Source organism: Rutilus rutilus, assembly GCF_951802725.1.
Source record: "Rutilus rutilus genome assembly, chromosome: 24".
Taxonomy (NCBI): domain Eukaryota; kingdom Metazoa; phylum Chordata; class Actinopteri; order Cypriniformes; family Leuciscidae; genus Rutilus; species Rutilus rutilus.
In genome coordinates this window covers 11,631,132-11,651,629 of record NC_140228.1, presented here as the reverse complement: position 1 = coordinate 11,651,629, position 20,498 = coordinate 11,631,132, and positions in this window count along the sequence as shown.

The following is a 20,498-nucleotide window of genomic DNA, read 5'->3' as shown; positions in this document are numbered from 1 at the left end:
TCTGTCTTCTCAATGGGGTGTTTGCTGATATGAATTGGTGTCTTTTAATTGAATCTGAAAAACTCACAATATTGGCTCCCTCCTGGATTTCAGACACGTATTATTAATGGCGCCCAGAGATGTTTAAAACAGCACACTCAGATGTTTATAGACACCATACTGATGTTAAGTTAAAGACTAAACTGTATTATCCAATTTTTATTGTGTCCGAAATCCTGTACACATTTATAGTATTTACTGAATTTGAACTTACTTTTTGAATGTCAATCTTTGAACTTTTGTGGCACCTAAAGCACTTACTTATTATTTAAAATCATTAAAAATAAAACATTAATATTCTATATAAACGTTTCATATTTAATTTTAATATTTCCCTATATAGCACTTACAACATTATATATATATATATTGGCACCAATTGGCACTAAGGGGCCTAAAGTGTGCCAAGAAAACATCCCCCACACCATTACACCACCACCACCAGCCTGCACAGTGGTAACAAGGCATGATGGATCCATGTTCTCATTCTGTTTACGCCAAATTCTGACTCTACCATCTGAATGTCTCAACAGAAATCGAGACTCATCAGACCAGGCAACATTTTTTCAGTCTTCAACTGTCCAATTTTGGTGAGCTCGTGCAAATTGTAGCCTCTTTTTCCTATTTGTAGTGGAGATGAGTGGTACCCGGTGGGGTCTTCTGCTGTTGTAGCCCATCCGCCTCAAGGTTGTGCGTGTTGTGGCTTCACAAATGCTTTGCTGCATACCTCGGTTGTAACGAGTGGTTATTTCAGTCAAAGTTGCTCTTCTATCAGCTTGAATCAGTCGGCCCATTCTCCCTTGACCTCTAGCATCAACAAGGCATTTTCGCCCACAGGACTGCCGCATACTGGATGTTTTTCCCTTTTCACACCATTCTTTGTAAACCCTAAAAATGGTTGTGCATGAAAATCCCAGTAACTGAGCAGATTGTGAAATACTCAGACCGGCCCGCCTGGCACCAACAACCATGCCACGCTCAAAATTGCTTAAATCACCTCTCTTTCCCATTCTGACATTCATTTTGGAGTTCAGGAGATTGTCTTGACCAGGACCACACCCCTAAATGCATTGAAGCAACTGCCATGTGATTGGTTGATTAGATAATTGCATTAATGAGAAATTGAACAGGTGTTCCTAATAATCCTTTAGGTGAGTGTATATATATTTATTATTATTTCAGAAGTTATTCAATAACTACAAACCAATATTTGCTCCAATATTTTTATGAAACAATAGGTTGTCTGAATTCCCATACGTTATGTACTAATTTGATGAAGGACTTACTTCTTGACCATCCATATTTGAATTTCCTTGGTACTTAAAGCACTTGTATTATTATTTTATATAAAATATTAAGATTTAATATTTTCTAAATACATTTTTTTGTATTTAATATTTTTTTAATTTATCGAAAAGTAAAATCAATAACTGTAAATCAATATTATGTTCAATATTTTTTATAAAATAATTATCTGTATACTATCATATGTACTGAATCTGATGAAGAACTCACTTCTTGACTATCGATTTTTGAATGCCACTTGAAAAGATCTTCCTGGCTCACAGTGCACTGTTTTTTTATTATCTGATGGCCCCCTCAGCTCTGGTGGGCTTATGGGATAGCAAAGTGTCCAGTTGTTGCACACTTCACTGCCAACAGTATAAAGACTGTACTAGTCTTTAATCTCAAATGAATTGAATCATAATGCAAATACGGCGTAGACTTCATTGTCTGACAGACATGTCTGAATTCATCAGCTGTACCATAAGTTTTAATAAGCTTGTTAAAATCCAATTTCTCATGGGTTTGTAAATGTCATCCAGGATTATAGTCAAACCAGTGGAAAGTTATAAAAATAAAAATGGAGAGCTCCAAAATCATGTTACTGCAACCCCATCAGGCGACTGTCCTTTAGGTGCATGCAAAATCTGCTCTATTTGGACATTTCATTGGGAGCAGCGAGTCCATTAGGTCTCTTAAAATACAAGGAGCTCTTGGCAGACAGGGAGAACAGATGAGGTCAGATGACCTCCTCAGGCCACGATACTCTAAATCCAACTGGATCAGCACAGGAAAGCCAAAATCACACACAGCGTCAAACATGAGCAAAATATCATCTGGCTTAATTATTCATTCAGAGTGAGAGGTGATGGTCTCCTCTGCTCCGCATGCATCTTTGATTTGTTACTTTGCATTTCTGGGCCTAATTAAGTTTTCTATTGATAATTTGAAGCTTGTTGTTCTGCGATGGGACGCTTTGTTAAATTGATGGATATTTTGCGAAGGCATATGCCTAATTGTGGGGAAGGAACAAAGGATCGTCTTGATTTAAAATTTAAAAGCTGAACAGTGTGTCTTACACAAGAACTGAAATGCCACCCACAGGTCTGTTCGTTAAGAAATGTATTAGTTTACAGCAAATATGAATACAATGTGCAGTAGTTATTTTACTCATGAATGATGAGTTGCCATTTTAAGCACTGTTCTTTTGAATTGTTTATACAGATACATGTATATCTTTTTTAAAAGCAGTCATAACACTGCCAAAAAAAATAAAAATAAATAAAATTGCAATAATTGTAAAAAAATATAATATTCCAATAAATAAATATAAAATAAATACAGATAAAATGAAATAAAACTGCTCGTATAATATTTAATTTGACAGAACACTTGCCCAAACACATTTTCAGGGCATTATTGTAGAAATTCCTTTGAAACTTACTCTGAATGAACCAAATATTTTTCAAAGTCCAAATTTAACTTTTCACATTCTTCACTGCTGGCCTTTGTTGTTGAATCACCTTGAGATAATGAGAAAGCACAGATATTCTTCCAGAAATGCCATGCTTTATTGCACTTGTCCCTTTCTGGTTTTATCTTACTCATCCAGTTTTGAGTACCCGTCACAGACAGTGTAGGATCCCTGTCTTTTACCTTTTTCTGACAATTCTGCTGGGCCTGACAACACATTCTCTACTTGTTTGTGATGTGATTGATATGACATGACATGAGTAGCCCTCATGAGAAGACTTTGGGTTTGGCATGAGAATCAATCATACTTTTAAGTCAACTGTACTGACATCTTTATAAAGCTGAGATATCCTATATAAACTTAAGTCCTCATGTCCTTCTTGTCTTTAATACTAAAATTGTTTTAGCAGGAGATCGTAAAAACAGTAAGGATAGAAACAAACAGTGTGGGGTGAATTCACTAAACAGTTACAACAGTTGCAAAAACCTTAGCATATTCTCAAACCACCCACTATCCAGTGTAACCAAACACTGAATGTGCTGGAATTGTGCTGAAATGCCATCACCGTCATCGTTTTCAAAGTAAACACGTCTCTTTTTCCATGCAAATGAGGGTTATTTTAGAATACTACCAATTTGTTATTAAAGGAACACGCCGACTTTTTGGGACTTTAGCTTATTCACCGTATCCCCCAGAGTTAGAGAAGTCCATACATACCCTTTTCATCTCCGTGCGTGCCGTAACTCTGTCTGACGCACCCACCGCTAGCCTAGCTTAGCACAAAGACTGGAGGTAAATGGCTCCAGCTAGCATACTGCTCCCAATAAGTGACAAAATAACACCAACATTTTCCTATTTACATGTTGTGATTTGTATAGTCAAAGCATGTACGAATAACAAGGTCACATGAGACACAGCCATCTTCTAACCGTATACATACTGGGAACTATATTCTCAGAAGGCGAAGCACTGCTACTTCTGCGGAGTGATACGGTGGGATACGGTGAATAAGCTAAAGTCCCAAAAAGACGGCGTGTTCCTTTAAAAAGTGCATGTTGGAATTAGGGATGTAAATTTACATATATTCCCATAATCGATCATTATTAAAATTAAAAATCAATAATCGATTAATCGATGACATGCTGCTTGGCTAAAGGAGACTGGATCTCGGGTATGGTGGGTGGGCATAGTGGTTATAAGGACGATGTGTAGAGACCAATCGGACACTGTTTTACAGCTGGAACGCGTTTGGATTGGTTTAATAGCTCAGATTGACAAGACCGCACGCACCTCAAACCTACGAACTATAATGATTACCTTTTTATCGATTAAATTATTATTGACAATTAACCAATCGCCGATTAATCATTTAATCCCTAGTTGGAATAAACTTCACCTGAACAGCAGAATCCATTGTTATCTTTAAGAAGCATCCGAAGACCCACTCTTCTGGGAACACTAGAAGGAAACATCAGAGCAAAAAATGTTATGTGAACTTATAATATCCCTGATGACATTAAACTGTGAATCCCAATTTAAGATTGGTTACGGACAGAAATCGTGATCTACAACTCAAATGGAGTTTGACACCATATGGGGTGAAGCATCACTGTTTAAAAATGCCTATTGAAAAAACACATCACAGCTTTTTGCCTCTTTGTAAGTCAAGGTGCCTTTTTTTTCTTAAGAATACCTTTAGGGCTTGCTACTGGCTTCCAGTCCCTCTGAATTTGTTATGAGGAGTTTAAGATTTAAAGAAGAGCTTGCAGCATTAAATATATGTCTGTAAGCACCCCAATAAAAAGCATGCAAAAAGTGTATGTTATTTACAGGTATTTCAGTTTATAAATGTATAATTTAGGTACTGTAGAATATGGTTATATTGGTAAACTTGAAAATGCATTAAACATCTTATTATTAAAATCATATCTGTGTAAGCAATTCAAATCTTGTACTGCACGCAATGATTGTTTACTGAAGTACCTTGCCAACTAACTGCACTACCTAAGTGCAATTCCATGAATATTTTAACCAAAGTGTACTTAATTTTCTTTTGTGCGGCAGCTTTTAAACTAAAATGCTTTAGAGACATGGCATTGCACTGTAAAACACGTTTTGTTCAGGGCAGTTTCGTAAGAAAAACGTCACTCTTTTTACTTAGGTAACCTAAATATATAAGTTTTATTCAACTCAAATACATTATTCAATACAGCTGAATCAATCAGACTACATTAGGTAACACCAATGAAAGCAATTTTAAGGGTCAGGTCAGGTTGAAGTAGTTGCACAATGCACAGTCACTTTTTAAAGTATGTGTACGTAGTAATTGATCGCATTTAAAGGCTTTTCAACACAGCACCTACATAATTTGAGGTGAAAATTTGAATTTGTTTATTTTGTAAACCTTAAAACAGAAAATGCATGAATATCAAATATCCTGACTTATCTTGATTTATCATAAAGCAAATGTGACCACCGTTGCCTTCAACTCATTTGGTGTCTTCTCTAGATAGGGCATTCGATCCCATGGGAATGTTTCTCGGCGATCCTTGATCATGTTTCAGTGACACAGAATCAATGGCTTGTGGCCTTTTCCTCCGTGACCACACAGAGAGCGTGCAGCTTTGCCCTGTCACTGCCCCTTCTCTCTCTCACACACACACACACACACACACACACACACACACACACTGATTAGGAGCATCATATTCACTCCGCTCCATTCTGCTGGCTTTTCATCCCAGTTTGTTGTCTAACATGATTATGAACATAATTTCCAAACTGTTCTTGCAAGAGCTCTGACCAAAAACGTTTCTATATTCCACATCTTTTTATTGAATACTTTTATTGAGATACTGCAACTGTAACACAATAAAACAAGGCACCTGACAAGAAAATTAAATTAAGTAGTAGTACACAAAACAGTCAGAGATAAAGGCAGTCAAACCCCTTCATCCCAGCTACATGCCCCCAAAAAAAGGAAAAATAAACAAGTAAATAAATAATAAATTAGGACACAAGATCAAACCTCTCTCCAGAGCCCTCTAATCAGCAGGTCCTGTCCACTTTATTATCTAGCCCATTATTAAGACCATCAACAATTGCAAGTAAAGGGTTCCAGGTCATATGAAAAGAGCTCAAGGATCCCTTCAGAGCGTATCTCAATTTTTCAAATTGGATGCACTGTAATACCTCTCATATTCCCTACTCATGCGCTGGTGGGGAAGAGTGTTTCCATTTGAGGAGAATGGCACATATGGCTAGCAATGTTGTAAGGGTAATAACACCGTCCATTGTAGTAGGTATAATCAGAAATGTGAAGAAACCAAACAGAGCATTTAAGGGGTTAGGGACAATGTTGGTTTTGAGTGCCTGCAAAAGAGTTTTATAAAATGTCAGAACAATATTACCAAAACATACTGTATATGTACTGTACTGTACATACTGATTCTATGAAATGTTAAAGCGCTCTTTGAGAGTTAGTGGGAAATGGTGATAAGGAATTTATTTTGCCATAAAGTGTGGATATTAGCCATCTTTGGCCATGGTCAAGGGTGAGAAACTGATTTCAGAGTCAGGAAGGCAGATGGGGAAACAGTTTTTTAATAAAATGTCTCAATTGGAAGGTCTTTTACTCAAGTACTGTGTATACTTCGTCAACCAATGCAAAAGTTATGCAAAAGTAATTCTAATAGACCGTTATTTAGAATTGACATATGAGTCAAGGCTTTGTGTAAGCCAAATTGCTTTCTTAATTGAAGCCAAATCTTAGTAGTATTAGTTACTATTGGATAAAATGCATTGATTACTTCTAAGATGCAGTACTTGCAATTCATTGTGGCATAGTTAAAGGGATACTCCACTTTTTTTGGAAATAGGCTCATTTTACAACTCCCCCAGAGTTAAACAGTTGAGTTTTACCGTTTCCGAATCCATTCAGCCGATCTCCGGGTCTGGGGGTCCCACTTTTAGCATAGCTTAGCATAATGAATTGAACCGGACAAGACCATTAGCATCTCTCTCAAAAAAAGGAACAAAGAGTTATTTATGCGTAATGATATGACGCAGCACCTGATAATAGTCCCCAGCTCAGTAGCCTATTATCAGGCGGCATGCGCTGCGTCATATCATTACGCCTGCTTCACCCATGGTACGGCAGCAAAGTTTCTTGATTATTACGCAAGAATGAGAGTATAGTTCCTAGCCATATCAGCCATCACCGAAACTCTTTGTTCATTTTTTTGAGAGAGATGCTAATGGTCTTGTCCGGTTCAATTCATTATGCTAAGCTATGCTAAAAGTGGGACCCCCAGACCCGGAGTTCGGCTGAATGGATTCGAAAACGGTAAAACTCAACTGTTTAATTCTGGGGGAGTTGTAAAATGAGCCTATTTCCAAAAAAAGTGGAGCATCCCTTTAAACCTGTAGGATTGAAAATAATCCAAAATATTTTAAATGAAAAAAGATATTTGCTTGACTGTTTTTCTACCCCCTCTTTCTACCACAATGACCATTTGGAGTTCCTAAGGCACAGAGGGGCTGATAGTGATCTCGGCTTGCAGGCCAAATGTTTGTATTTTGGGGGTAGATGAATTTCACACCTTTAGTACAGTGGTGGAAGTGTAATTATCTGATTGGTCAGTTTGAATGTCTCACATTTGGGTTTTAGTCACATGGTCAAGGAAAGGATAAAACAAGATTGAAACTGTTGCTCTGTCTCTTTGATGCTCTGGCTATCTTCTTCTCTGGGTCCCTTTCTTGGGGGCTCTCTCTCTCTCTCTTTCTCTCTCTCTCTCTCTCTCTCTCTCTCTCTCTCTCTCAGGTAACATTTGTCATATATGCTGGGTACAATTAATAATATAAGTTATCATCATCTCATACATCTATTTTGTAACTATTTTAAGTGTAACCATAACCATATTTTGTCATTAAACCTTTTCAATTGCAACTAATGTACTAACTAGTTTTGTTTTGGTATTGACTTTGAAGTGCTACATATTGCAATACAATATTGTCACTATCTATAGCAACGCTCTCCCACAAATATTAAGCTATTGTAACTGCACTTATTTCCGTCGTTGGTATAAGTGGCAGTGGGTGGTTAAAGACAAGAAATGTGCAGTTTTCTACCATCTTGCCAATAACGTTTCTTTAGTCATTCGGCAGTTCTTGCAGCTTGAACCACTGCAGGAATTCCACCCTTACAAACCCAACCCCTTTTGCTCATTGCAACTTTCACAGGACGTACTCAAAACTTTAAATGAAAGGGTCTACTCAGGCAAACATGAAAATTATGTCATTATTTACTCCATGTTGTTACAAACCTGCTTGGCTTTCTGTCTTTTGCTGAACGATTTTCAAGAATATTTCAACTGGTTTTGTCCAAACACTGTAAAAGACATTCTGTTAAATTTAAAGTAAAAACGTTAACTAAACATAAACTAATTTACATTACTGATAACAAAAACAAAGAAACAAAACTATTTAAATAAAATAGAATCATGCGACGTGTCACGCAAGGACATCTACTGCGTTTCACCGTAAATTATACAGTAATTAATAGTATTTACTTGCTAAAACTATAAATGTGCTTGTATTTTACAGTAAAATTACATATAATGCAATTTTAAACCATTTACAGTTTTTCACCTTATATGTTAAGATAACTTACATGTAAACAATTACATTTAGCAGGTTTTTGCTGTAGCATCTTTTTAGTGTACGAGTTAATAGGGTCCAATACAACAAATTACACTATTGACTTTCACTGACAAAAAACCCCAGTCATTTTTCCAAAAATCTTCTTGTTACATCTTCTTTATATTTCGTTCCACAGAAGAAAGAAACTTTTACAGATTTGGAACGACATGAGTACATAATGACTCAATTTTCATTTTCAGGTGACCTATCAATTTAATGTGCATGCAAGCACATGGAGTCCAAGTGACTGATCAGTAAAACATCTTCATGCTTTATTCAGCGTAGTGTTATTTACATAATCAGTGGCCAATTGCATCTTCCGATGAATGCAGAAGTGTGCATCCCTCAGAGCAGATAATCAAGCTGCGATGCTACGATGCACAGAAATACCGTCAACTTAAAACTGTGAAATTTCATAATAAGTCACAGAGTACACATCCAGCTTTAAAAATCCCGAGGAATAATTACCTCGGGCAAAAGTTTCACTCCCTATAGATGAATGTGGAGGGCTAAAAAAAGAATTCTTAGAACAATGCCATTAAAGAATTGTCTAATTGGTGTGTGAAAAGGTCTCCTTGGTCATCTCCATCCACATCATTATGTGGATATTTCAAAACACGGTTGTGCTTTTTTCATTAGGGACCGCGAGTGTGAGCCTAAACAAAGGCGTACAAAAAGTCATCCACTGCACTAATTGGTGTTCATTAGCTCCAAGGTTGATACTTTGAGCTCTCTCTGCGAATCTCAGACTGAATCAGAGGATTGCACCCATCAATCAGTTTGATTTACCCTGTTAATTAATCACCATCATTAAAGTTGCTAATTGTGCAAAAAGAACGTACGTAAAGCTTCACTGTGCGTCAAACGACTCTTTGCATTCAAATCATGTTTCATTCACGCACTCGAGGCAGGGGATGTACAAAAATGACTTTCGAACAACCTATTCCTATCCGAAACCAATGTTGAGAGACACCTCTGAATTTGCTTAATTAAACGTTGTTGATTTACACAGACACATCAGTCAATTCTATGTGAACATAAATCAGAAGACACCTCTTAGCAAAAAAAAAAGAAAAGAAAAAAAAGCAGCTTAATTTAAGGGCGTGGAGAGGCGAAGATATTGAGATCCTCGGCCAACCTCTCATTGCAGTAAGTGTGCTGTTTATTTTTCACTTGTTGAGAGAAGTTATCAGCGTAAGTGATTGCAGTAAACAAAGCTGACATCTTGTTTGGGACTGAATGACAACAGATGTCCGCGATCAATTAGAAGGAGATGCCATGCGATGGTGAACTGGCAGTGGAATTTATCGATATGTGAGTTACAGGCGCTCATCGGATGAGTCAGCTTCTCTCAAGGGAGTGGCGCACGTATCTTTATAGTTTAGGCTTAAAAAGTGTTCCCTCTCCAGGCCTCTTTCCAACTTTTAACATCAAGCAGGGAAAAAACACAGCTTGATGTTCTCTCTGAAATGAGGACAGAATATGGCACTGAATCAATAAAAATGTCGATCCGCTAAAAAGAATCTCCTCCAGTCTCTGAAAATGAAGGAAATAAATACAGTGGATTGAATTTTCCTTTGACGTGTCTAAAAATTGAAAAAGTCTCCAGCGTCTCAGGAGAGCCGGCGTTCTCTCTGAAGCACGCACCTTAAGCTTTATTATATCGGTTTATGTCATTACTGAGCAAGGACGGCGTGTAGCCGATGTAAAAACAAGAAGCTCGGTTTTGTCGTAATTGTATTTTCACGCTGCACATTAGCAGTTCATTAGAGCAATTAATGGAGATGTTGTTTATTGCATTTAGTGCAAACATGTCACAACACGCATTAATGAGCAATAACAATCAATTTGAATTAGAAGAACCTGAACTATTAATTTATAATAAAAAAAACTTAACAGATGCATATATTAAAAACTGGGGGAAAAAACAGGGCTAGGCACATGATTTAAATGGTGTAATTTTATGCAATAAAATTCTTATACATATCTACTAATTATAAATTTCACATCTTTAATAATTGACAAATATTTACAATGTTTTGAGATTATATAATAGTCCTATATATATTATAATTTTCACACATGTATAGTTTGGAGCTCAATTAATATTAAAGGGGTCATATGCACTTTTACAAGTTGATTGTACTGAAATGTGTGTTGGCAGATACACAACCATCATAAAATGATAAAAATCCATCCAGTGGGTTTTTTAAAATCTTCTTATATGTTTTCCCCTCTCACAAATCAAGCCGTGGACGCCCCTCCCACGATTGTTGATTGACAGCAGCGTTTCAACACAGACCCGCCCTCTCTTGTGAGTGAGCTGTCAATCATAGTCCGCGCGGTCATTGTTGATACGTTGGAGCACTGTCTATGAGCAGAATGGCATCTAAGAGATTGTGGTGTTCTGTTCTTGGGTGTAATAAGGAACACAGCAGTCATTTTGATGTTCCTAAATCCGAACCGCTGAAGACGCAGTCCACGATGAATGCGGCTGTTTACACTCAGGGTACATTACGGCATGTTTTCTATGTACGACGTTCTCAATATAATTCATAATCCCACGTTTATAATGAACAAAGCGTTATGGTTATTGTGTTATTATTAAAAACTGTGAACGCACAGAACAGAGGGGCGGGGTGAGCAAAGCTCATTATCATTTAAAGACACATGCACTGAAACGGCGTGCTGAAAACAGAGCTGTTTTTGACCAGGTAAAATGAGTTTTTTCTTACAATACTAATGAGAATTTTTAATTAAAGTATATTACAAACTTTTCATTTAGACCCTAAAGAATCATATTAGCTTGTACAAAAATGGCATTATATGACCCCTTTAATTATTATTGTTGAAAGCCATTAAATAGCCTGTTTAATACATTCTCTTTGTGACAACATGCCCTGCTACTGGTCCACTATGTTTCCATACAGAAACTGACTTTCAAAATCAAACAAAAATTCAGTAGTACAAAGTAACTTTTCGAAAGGATCTTGCTCCAGTTCCCCTATTTTAAAACTTGAGTGAAAATCTCGACAGGTCAGTGTGTTCTCAGAGAACAGACTGGCTGCTTTAAAAATGTTTCCACAAAGTTCTAAAATGACAGAAAAGTACGCTCTGTGTCCTTGTAATTCTTCCTGAAGCACCGTTTTCATATTCTGACGTAGTTGGAACGTTTACTGAAAGCACCCACATATTCAATGTCAAAAGAGATGTATTCATGATGTTTTAGTCTATAGGGACCAGCTTTGATTTGATGTTAGAAGAATTCAAGCTCACGTTCAAAATGGTCCTAAAATGGTTTCATTTATTCCATATATTCCATTCCATTTTATGAGTCAAAATTTGTAAGCCAAAGAATTGCATGGCTTTATTCCCATGCTCATGGGACAGAAAACACCTCTGCATATTCTTGCCCTGAGGAAAAGCTGTACGTGTGCATCATTATGCGGCATTTGCTTCATGTGCCATGTACAAAGAGGAACAAAATTCCACACTCCAGCTTTCAGATCTGTTAATGTGATTGGTGAATCCACACCTCCAGGTGAATTGCCTCGCATCTAAAAAAGCCTTTGCTTTTCAAGCAGTCGAGTCTCGGAAGTTGTCCAGTAGAAGTTGGGGTTTTAGAGCTCTGCTTCAATGTGCATCAAGTTTTATAGAGCTCCAGAGTAATTAAAGTGTAGGTTGTCGATTTCTCATGATTATCTCCGTTCAGTGAGCTGCAACCTAAACGACTCTGTTGGCAATACTGAGGAAAGACTCAAAAGAACAATAGCGAAAGTGAAGTCATGACTCATGGGCAAGAAACACAATGATTCACACTGTGTGAACTGCATTATATTGCAAACAGTATATTGCAACAGGACCACTGGACTGTACATTCACTTTTTTCCAATATAACATCAGGTTTCCTTAAAGGGATAGTTCAGCCCAAAATGAAAACATTCCTGTCAGTTTTAAATTCTATCTAAACTAACAGGTGAGTTGCCCAGCTGTGATGTTTATTTCAATCTGAAGTTTAAAAGAGGTCATCCCACAACCCAGAACGAAGAAGCCAGAGAGAAATCAAGCATGCTTCGCCCCTGGCCATTGCTTTCAACCACCTCTAGAGCAGTGCAACAATGTAAACGTGAATCCACCGCAGTGGCTTTCCCAGGAGCTCATAATGATATCTATAAAGCACAACAGGAGTTGACACATGGAGCCTCTCAACACTCTTCAAAGCAATGACTCACCAGCTTTTATTTAGAGTAGATATGCAAATCAGATGCCGCAGCCATCACCACGTTCTCTCCTGAACCCTTGACAGAGCATTAATCACCCCATCCTCGAAACGTCGCCCGCCGCCCATCGTAACGTCACAGACACCTGGAGATCAGTTCATTGTCTTCTTGCTGTAATGCCAAAGAATGTGTTAAGTACGTCTACAGGCTGGTGTGGTTGGACAGAAGAACATGATGCATCATGTGCAACTGCTGTTTTCAATATAAAGACGCATTTCAGTTGAAAAAAAAAGTTTCACAGTACGACTGTCAGAATATTGCACAATGATGTTATAATAAACCAAGAACAGGAGCAGAATTAAGATGCAATTAAGTTGTGCTGGATTGATCTTATTATGGGATGAGAACAGATGAAACTCAATAAGCCCAATTTCTGAGCTGGGGGTGTCAATTAAAGATTCATGGTGGAAAAAAGTTGTAATTGTGAATGTTAAATGTTAAATTTATTTTGATGAAGAATTGCAAAACATTTTAGTGATAATTTATTTTGATAAAGAATAGAATCTCAGTGAACCCATGTGAAAAAAAGCTATATCATATGTAATTATGCATATGTAAAATAACACGATCATCAACATTAAATCAAAACTGCCTAACGTTACTGAATGAAATGTCGACTTAGGACAAACTATAGGACAGTGCAAGCTTTGGGGGTGTTGATGGACTCGATCTATTCTATGTTTTCATCATCGTTCTGAATCCGATCCAGACGTAGTCTTTGATTTTCTCAGTTTTTTGCTCAAAATGTCAGTAGCACCTCACTGCAGTACACGAGATCCAGGGGGTGGAGTTGGATCCAGATATAAGGGGTGGAGATTGGTAGGTTTAGGGGTGGGTTTAGGGATCAGGGGGTGGAGATGGGTAGGTTTAGGTATATGTAAGGTGGGAGGAGTTGGATCTGGGTCATTTGCAGCAGTAGAGACAGCCCGAGACCTTTTCAGTGCTTGATGTTATCTTCCTGCCATATCTGGGATGACAATATTTAAGTGACTTTTTCTAAACTTGAGCTTAATTTTGTTGGAAGCCAATTAAAAACAGAACCATGGCAGGGGTCAATTTGCTGTTCATCCAAAACTCTTCTTTAGCACTCACCATTTCAACAGAAAATCTGATTTGAGACATATTCCAAATCATCCCTCGTTTTAATTGCAGGTCTGCTGGCAGCTGACAGCTCTTTAGTCTCTAACTGCACCAAGAGGTTTAAGAACAACCAACTTTTCCCAAGCACAAATTGTATGGGCTTTGACCATCATTTAAAGCAGGAACAAATAAGTGCAGCCAGGCTGGAGACTTTTTAATGAGAGGCATTCAGTCACATTAATAAATTGTACATTTATATTCCTAAATTATATTATTAAAGGGATACTCCACTTTTTTTGGAAATAGGCTCATTTTACAACTCCCCCAGAGTTAAACAGTTGAGTAGTTGACCTCTTCTGTAGTTACATCGTGTACTAAGACCGGCGGAAAATGAAAAGTTGCGATTTTCTAGGTTGATATGGCTAGGAACTATACTCTCATTCCTGCGTAATAATCAAGAAACTTTGCTGCCGTACCATGAGTGCAGCAGGCGTAATGATATGACGCAGCGCCTGAAAATAGTCCCCAGCTCGGTAACTTCCAACGTGACCGGGACTAAGTTTGTCTAACCTATTAGACCTATTTTCAGGCGCTGCGTCATAACATTACGCCTGCTGGACTCATGGTAAGGCAGCAAAGTTTCTTGATTATTACGCAGGAATGAGAGTATAGTTCCTAGCCATATCAGCCTAGAAAATCGCAACTTTTCATTTTCCGTCGGTCTTAGTACACGATGTAACTACAGAAGAGTCAAGTTTTAAATAGGAAAAATATCAAAACTCTTTGGTCATTTTTTTGAGAGAGATGCTAATGGTCTTGTCCGATTCAATGATCTATGCTAAGCTATGCTAAAAGTGGTACTGCCAGACCCGGAGATCAGCTGAATGGATTCGAAAACGGTAAAACTCAACTGTTTAACTCTGGGGGAGTTGTAAAATGAGCCTATTTCCCAAAAAAGTGGAGTATCCCTTTAAACTACATTTTTCCATTTTCTGAAAAGAAAGCCACAATCAAGGTTAGTTGTTACATAGTGTCACACGCTGTATATAAATAATACTAAAATAACACTACTCTCTGCAACAAGCAGCATCATTTGTAGCTTAATCATGAGCAACAGTAAAAGTGATGCTTCCTAAGATTTAATACATACTGTATATTGCATCTCCCATTCTTTGAGAGCTTGGCCACTTTTTAAATCAATTATCACTGCAACCAGGAAACCACAGCTAATTAAATAATGTGTGATCTTCAACTATTCTTAGGTATAAAGGTGAGGCATTAAAGGGCTATACGTACATACTCACAGCACCTGATTTCTGTTCTTAGCTCTTTAATCTAATTTTGAAAAATGAAATAAGTTGAAGGTGTCATTTGCATAACAGGATGTCTTGCATACACATAATCTAAATTATTTATGGCAAACCAGAGTGGCACTGGATTTTACACAGTTCGGAAGCTTTCATGCTCAACGAAACAGACGGTTCAGCAAGTTAGCAAATGTGGCGGCTTGTCTCGGCCAAGAGCATTACACCTTACATTAATCACTGCCAGCAACTGATCTGGAATATTTGGTGCCAGAATATCACAGGTGACATGGATGTGCGACAATAACGCTTGGCAGCCACTGGAGATAATTGCCACATTGTGTGAGCGATTTGACTACTGACTTCTGAACTCTGACTGACATTGACTGTGTTTGTACATCAAGAAATGCAAGCCGTTCAGGGGGATTCTTTCTATGTACTCACAGTAGCACATAATAGCGTTTACGTGCAGGCAGGTGCGTGCCTGGCATGTTGGAGAGCACAGCACAAAGAAATTGAAAAAGGTCAGGCTTGTCACATAGCACTGCGTTTGCAGGGGTGTCGCCAGTCCATGTAGCCAAACTCCAGCTGTGTGGGAGTTCTGTGAAAAATATGCTGTTTAATTAGCTCGGTAAGTGTGTTAAAATAGATCACTCTCTGTAAAGGGTTAAAATTCTTTGGGCTCAACTCCACAGAGGCTTCTGCCTTAAAATTAGCTGCTGATGAGGTATCAACAGTCTTTCACACTTTGATTTTTTTTTCTTTTTCTGATGTTAGTCACTTTCAAGTCATCACATAAATTAACAGATGGTCTAACAAGTGTTGAAATACTGCACTTTTCAAACCCTCAAAGGTTGTTTATACATGAAAAGAGTTGTTTTTTTTTCTGTAGGACTGCAATGACTTAATGAAAAGTCGCAATCAAACTGTCTCCATACTTGATGCAGCTTTGCACAAATTTGGATGTAGAGTGTAAGGTGAACGTCACTTTGAAAGCGGCCCCATGGGATACGAGAACCGCTGTAATGGCCTCAGAACATCTCTCAAAAGGCTAATTTGTCACTTGTCAAATGCAGATTTGGTGAGAAGTCATTTCTTTCAGATTTGCCTGTTCCCAGCGGTCGTACTCTGTCAGTTCACATAGTGTCAGAAGAGGGTGTGCTGACGACCAATTAGATGTTTAAAACTCTCAAACCGCCCAACCTCTCAATTAGATCCATTGAGTTAAAATGACATCTTCGCATAATTGCGCACAACTCAATCAGATCTTTTTGCCCACTAACAAGACGCTAACTAAGTGTTTAATATTAGGAGTCAGCAACTAAAATGGTCGCTAACTTCTTTAGAGGTACCAACATTGCAGCAAATATTATTTTTGCATTCTCAGTTTCTCATTAAAAAAAATAGAGAAGAGTGAAAGACTCAAATTTAGAGTAACTAAACTCCCCTAAAATGTATTGCAGAGTAAAAATATAACATGGTAATAGAAGTGTTAGAAATGTACACTCATTTTTTTATTTTTTTTTATTAAAGCATTATATTTATATTTATATTTACAGCTTCACTGAATCTTTACCAAGATCCCTCACTGAACCGCAAATCAATAATTGAATAATGTTCAAAATAATCCGGAGCCATTGTGATTAAAGAAACAAATTCATATTAAAGGCACACTATGCAAGATTTGTGCCTTGATATAACAGCTTCGAAATCATTAATTAGATGGTAAACGAACTTGTAGTAGGGCGAATCATCCCAATAGCAAAGCAGTGGGGGGGGCGCCGCTGGCAAAACCGGCAATGAAGGTTTGAGATGTGGCGCCCCGCCAAATCTCGCGAGAATCACGACTTGCTTTACGGCACGACGTCACATACATCAACAACATATGAAGCAGCCTCTATGGAAGACACTAGCATGCATTTCAGACGTGAATCATGGAAGAGTCGACAAAGAAAACGAAGAAAGCACGGTCGGAAGAGTGGCATTTAGGACTTATTTTACTCCACAGCGACTCTAGGGGTCGCTGTTTGAGAAAAAAAAACGAAAACTGCATAGTGTGCCTTTAATAGTTTTGTTGCAATCAATTATTAATGGTATTCTAAGAAAAAAAAACTTTCAGATATTTCACACAAAAAATGTTATTGGTGATTGTTTGGCACAAATACGTTCTTTTAAACAAATACACTGCTACACACTTTGCAGCTCAGGGTTTGTTTGGTTAGCACAGCCAGTTTAGCCCTATGGTTTAGCCCCTGGTGTTAGATGCTGTAACTACATCACTGTTTAATTTCATTGGTCAAATTACAACCTGGTCATACTCCAATTAAAGAGCAATTAATAAAGAGGCCTTATGACCTCCTGCCTGGATCTTTGGTTCAGCACGTTTGGCACTTCAAAGGGAATTTCTGTGGGCTCTGTTCCCAGAGGCAAACACCGAATATTTGCATGCATGATATTTCCATTTTGTCTTGCACTCTGGCTGAGATTATGAGAATATAAAAAGAATGTAGCCCTGAGCTTTTTGACAAGCTTGGGTAATAATAGTCTGATTTCTCAGGTTTATTGACACTGTGGAGATTAGTCAGAGTGTTTGAGAACAGAGAAAAGTGGGGAAAAAAGTGACAATTTGTCTTGTAGCTAAAATATTGAGCTTGGTGAATGATGTCACTGTTTTTTTAATGAGGCCTTGAATGGTGGAGGGGTTGGGGATGACCTCTGTGATTAATGCGGCTTGCCTTTATAGTTAGTCCAGGCCACAGCATGAAAGCGCATGACTTCCTGCTGTAGCAGCATGTCCTAGATGGATGAAAAAATGCTAGAGAAAAACCTTGGAATGTAATTTCAAGGACGCAAGCTCGCATGCTGGGATTTTCTAGGATACCAGCCAGATCGTGCAGAATGTTAGCCATGGCAAATGTGGCCAGAGTCTCTTCCATCTCATATCATGTGAGAATACCCTACGAAACACGCAACATCACATCATCATGTGAGAGAGGACTGGAGCTATGTATTGAAGTGGTTATCAGTCTTTCTTAGGAAGGATTCAGATGTTGTTGTCATTTTTTCCAGAGTGGTTTTATATGGAAAACCATTTTATATCAAATAAATACATTTATAGGGTAACCTCTTATCACAAAGGAAAATATAGCCTAATGCTTTGTTATTATATCATTCGTATCATTATTAAATCATCATTATATCATTTTAGTTAACAAATGAATGAACTTTGTGCTCATTGTTGACCAAACAACAGATTTAAGCTAAGCAAGTGGAATCAGCTTGTTTTTCTAAATTTATATTCTGGGAACTGTGGAAATTTGTGGGATTTTGGGGGATTTTTTTTAAAAGGTTACTACAAATATTCAGAAACATGTTTTAACCATGTGGTCAAAAATTATGTCACTCCCTTAAATACTGTATGATGTCAGAAATATCAAAACAATATTTTAAAGAGGAAATCTCAAGTGTTCTACAAAAGCAAATTTCCTTTGTATAACCCATTAACATTCATTGTGAATGGACACATCTCGATAAAAACTTTTCAGACTTTTCTCTCATTACACAATATACTGAGTTAAATAATGTGACCCTTCAATCCAGTGCATTATTTTTATTAAATAAATGGGATTTCTTCAGGAAAATATTAATTTCAGGGTAAATTGTTTCTTATAACAAATTTCTGTGTAAATGGTTTGTATAACCATTCTTATGTAAATTGTCACATTCAATTCAATGCAACAATGCATTCATAAGTAATTTAGACAAAATAAAATCATTGCCCGTGTTCATGTTTGATGGCCAATTGTTTGTAATGTGACTCTTTATTAAAAACATTATTTTTGTGACACCTTGAACCGGTTGCTCCAATGAATCCCCTAAGTCGACGGGACAAATATGATTCAGTGGGAAATCACGGTCTGTGGACTTCCTGACACAGTTTTCCCTCCATGTGATTACATATAATTGGATGTCCCAGGCAAAGTGGGTCAGTTTAATTTATATAACACTGGACTAAAAATACAAGAACACGTCCAACTGAGCGTCTTTCTTTATATGGTCACTTGGATTAAGTCAGACGGGCATGAAATCATTGCCCTTTTGTTAGCTTCCCTCCTCTGCCCATCATGCCCTCTGTTTGTGACAGGTCAACAGCAATCTCCCTGAGAAGTGGATGGCCAACACAACAACACTTTACCTTCCATTTAGGAAATGTCGGTCCCTCCCGTTTCATGATTCATGGATCACCGAAGGTGCAACCAGTCAGAAAGTGTTACAGGGAGAGCCTGATCACTCCCACCACCGACACAACGACAGCGTGACCTTCAGGTACATGTGCGTTCTCAAAACTGATCATGTTCTGCTGCGGAAATATTACTTAACTTTAAGGCCATGATACATCCAATGGAATAACGCTCGGAAAGCCTTAGGGAAATTTAACAGTGATTCGTCGTCACATCTTGGTAACTCAAAGAGTGCAATAACAAAATAAAACACATGCGTGCTCCGATTACAAAACAAGCACTCAATAACCCTTCACGATAACCAACTTCTTTGCGTGCGTCATCAAACAACCAGCAGTAATGGAAACTGCTGGAACAACAGAACATGGGACTTCACACGAGGACCTAAACAAAAACTGTTTGTGACTGTTAATATTGCGCTCACCTCATTAAAATTCTCACAGTCACACTACTTGCAGGCAAACACGACAGCGTCATTCCTATTCTCATTTCCATAGCTGTCAGAAGCTTCACTTTCACAAGAAGCCTTCAATACCGGGTGTAATTAGTGATGCCCAAAATAAAACGGTGCCATTTGGTGATCTGTTGACATTGTTAAATCCAGAATCACAGCTTTGGGTGCTGTAACAAGATTCTTCACATACCTGTAAGCTATCTATAGTAAACGATTAGATGGATGCTGTGTAGCTTTGGGGTTCTCATCAAACAAATGGTATGTGATGCTTTGTTAGTTGTTTTATCATATGAAAATTCTATGCAAACCGGATGTCGGACATAATTAGGCTTTATTTTCACACAGAGCATGTGTGATCAGGCCCTTATTGTCAGGAAATTGCTCCTGCTGTGACATGAATTTTATTTCAAAGGCTCTATATCGGGCAAGTTAATTAATTTATTGCAACTAGCTGCGATCCGTAACTACATCAATTGTCCTGAGCGCGTTTCACGCAGAGCTCTTCAAACTGAGAAAGCCCTTGTGGCTTAAGCTTTTTCACTCTAAATATATATTGCCTGAATAGCTATACATAGGTCTGACAAAACAATGGGAATCAAGGCTCTATTGTTGACATGCATGTCAGCATGAATTCACATCATA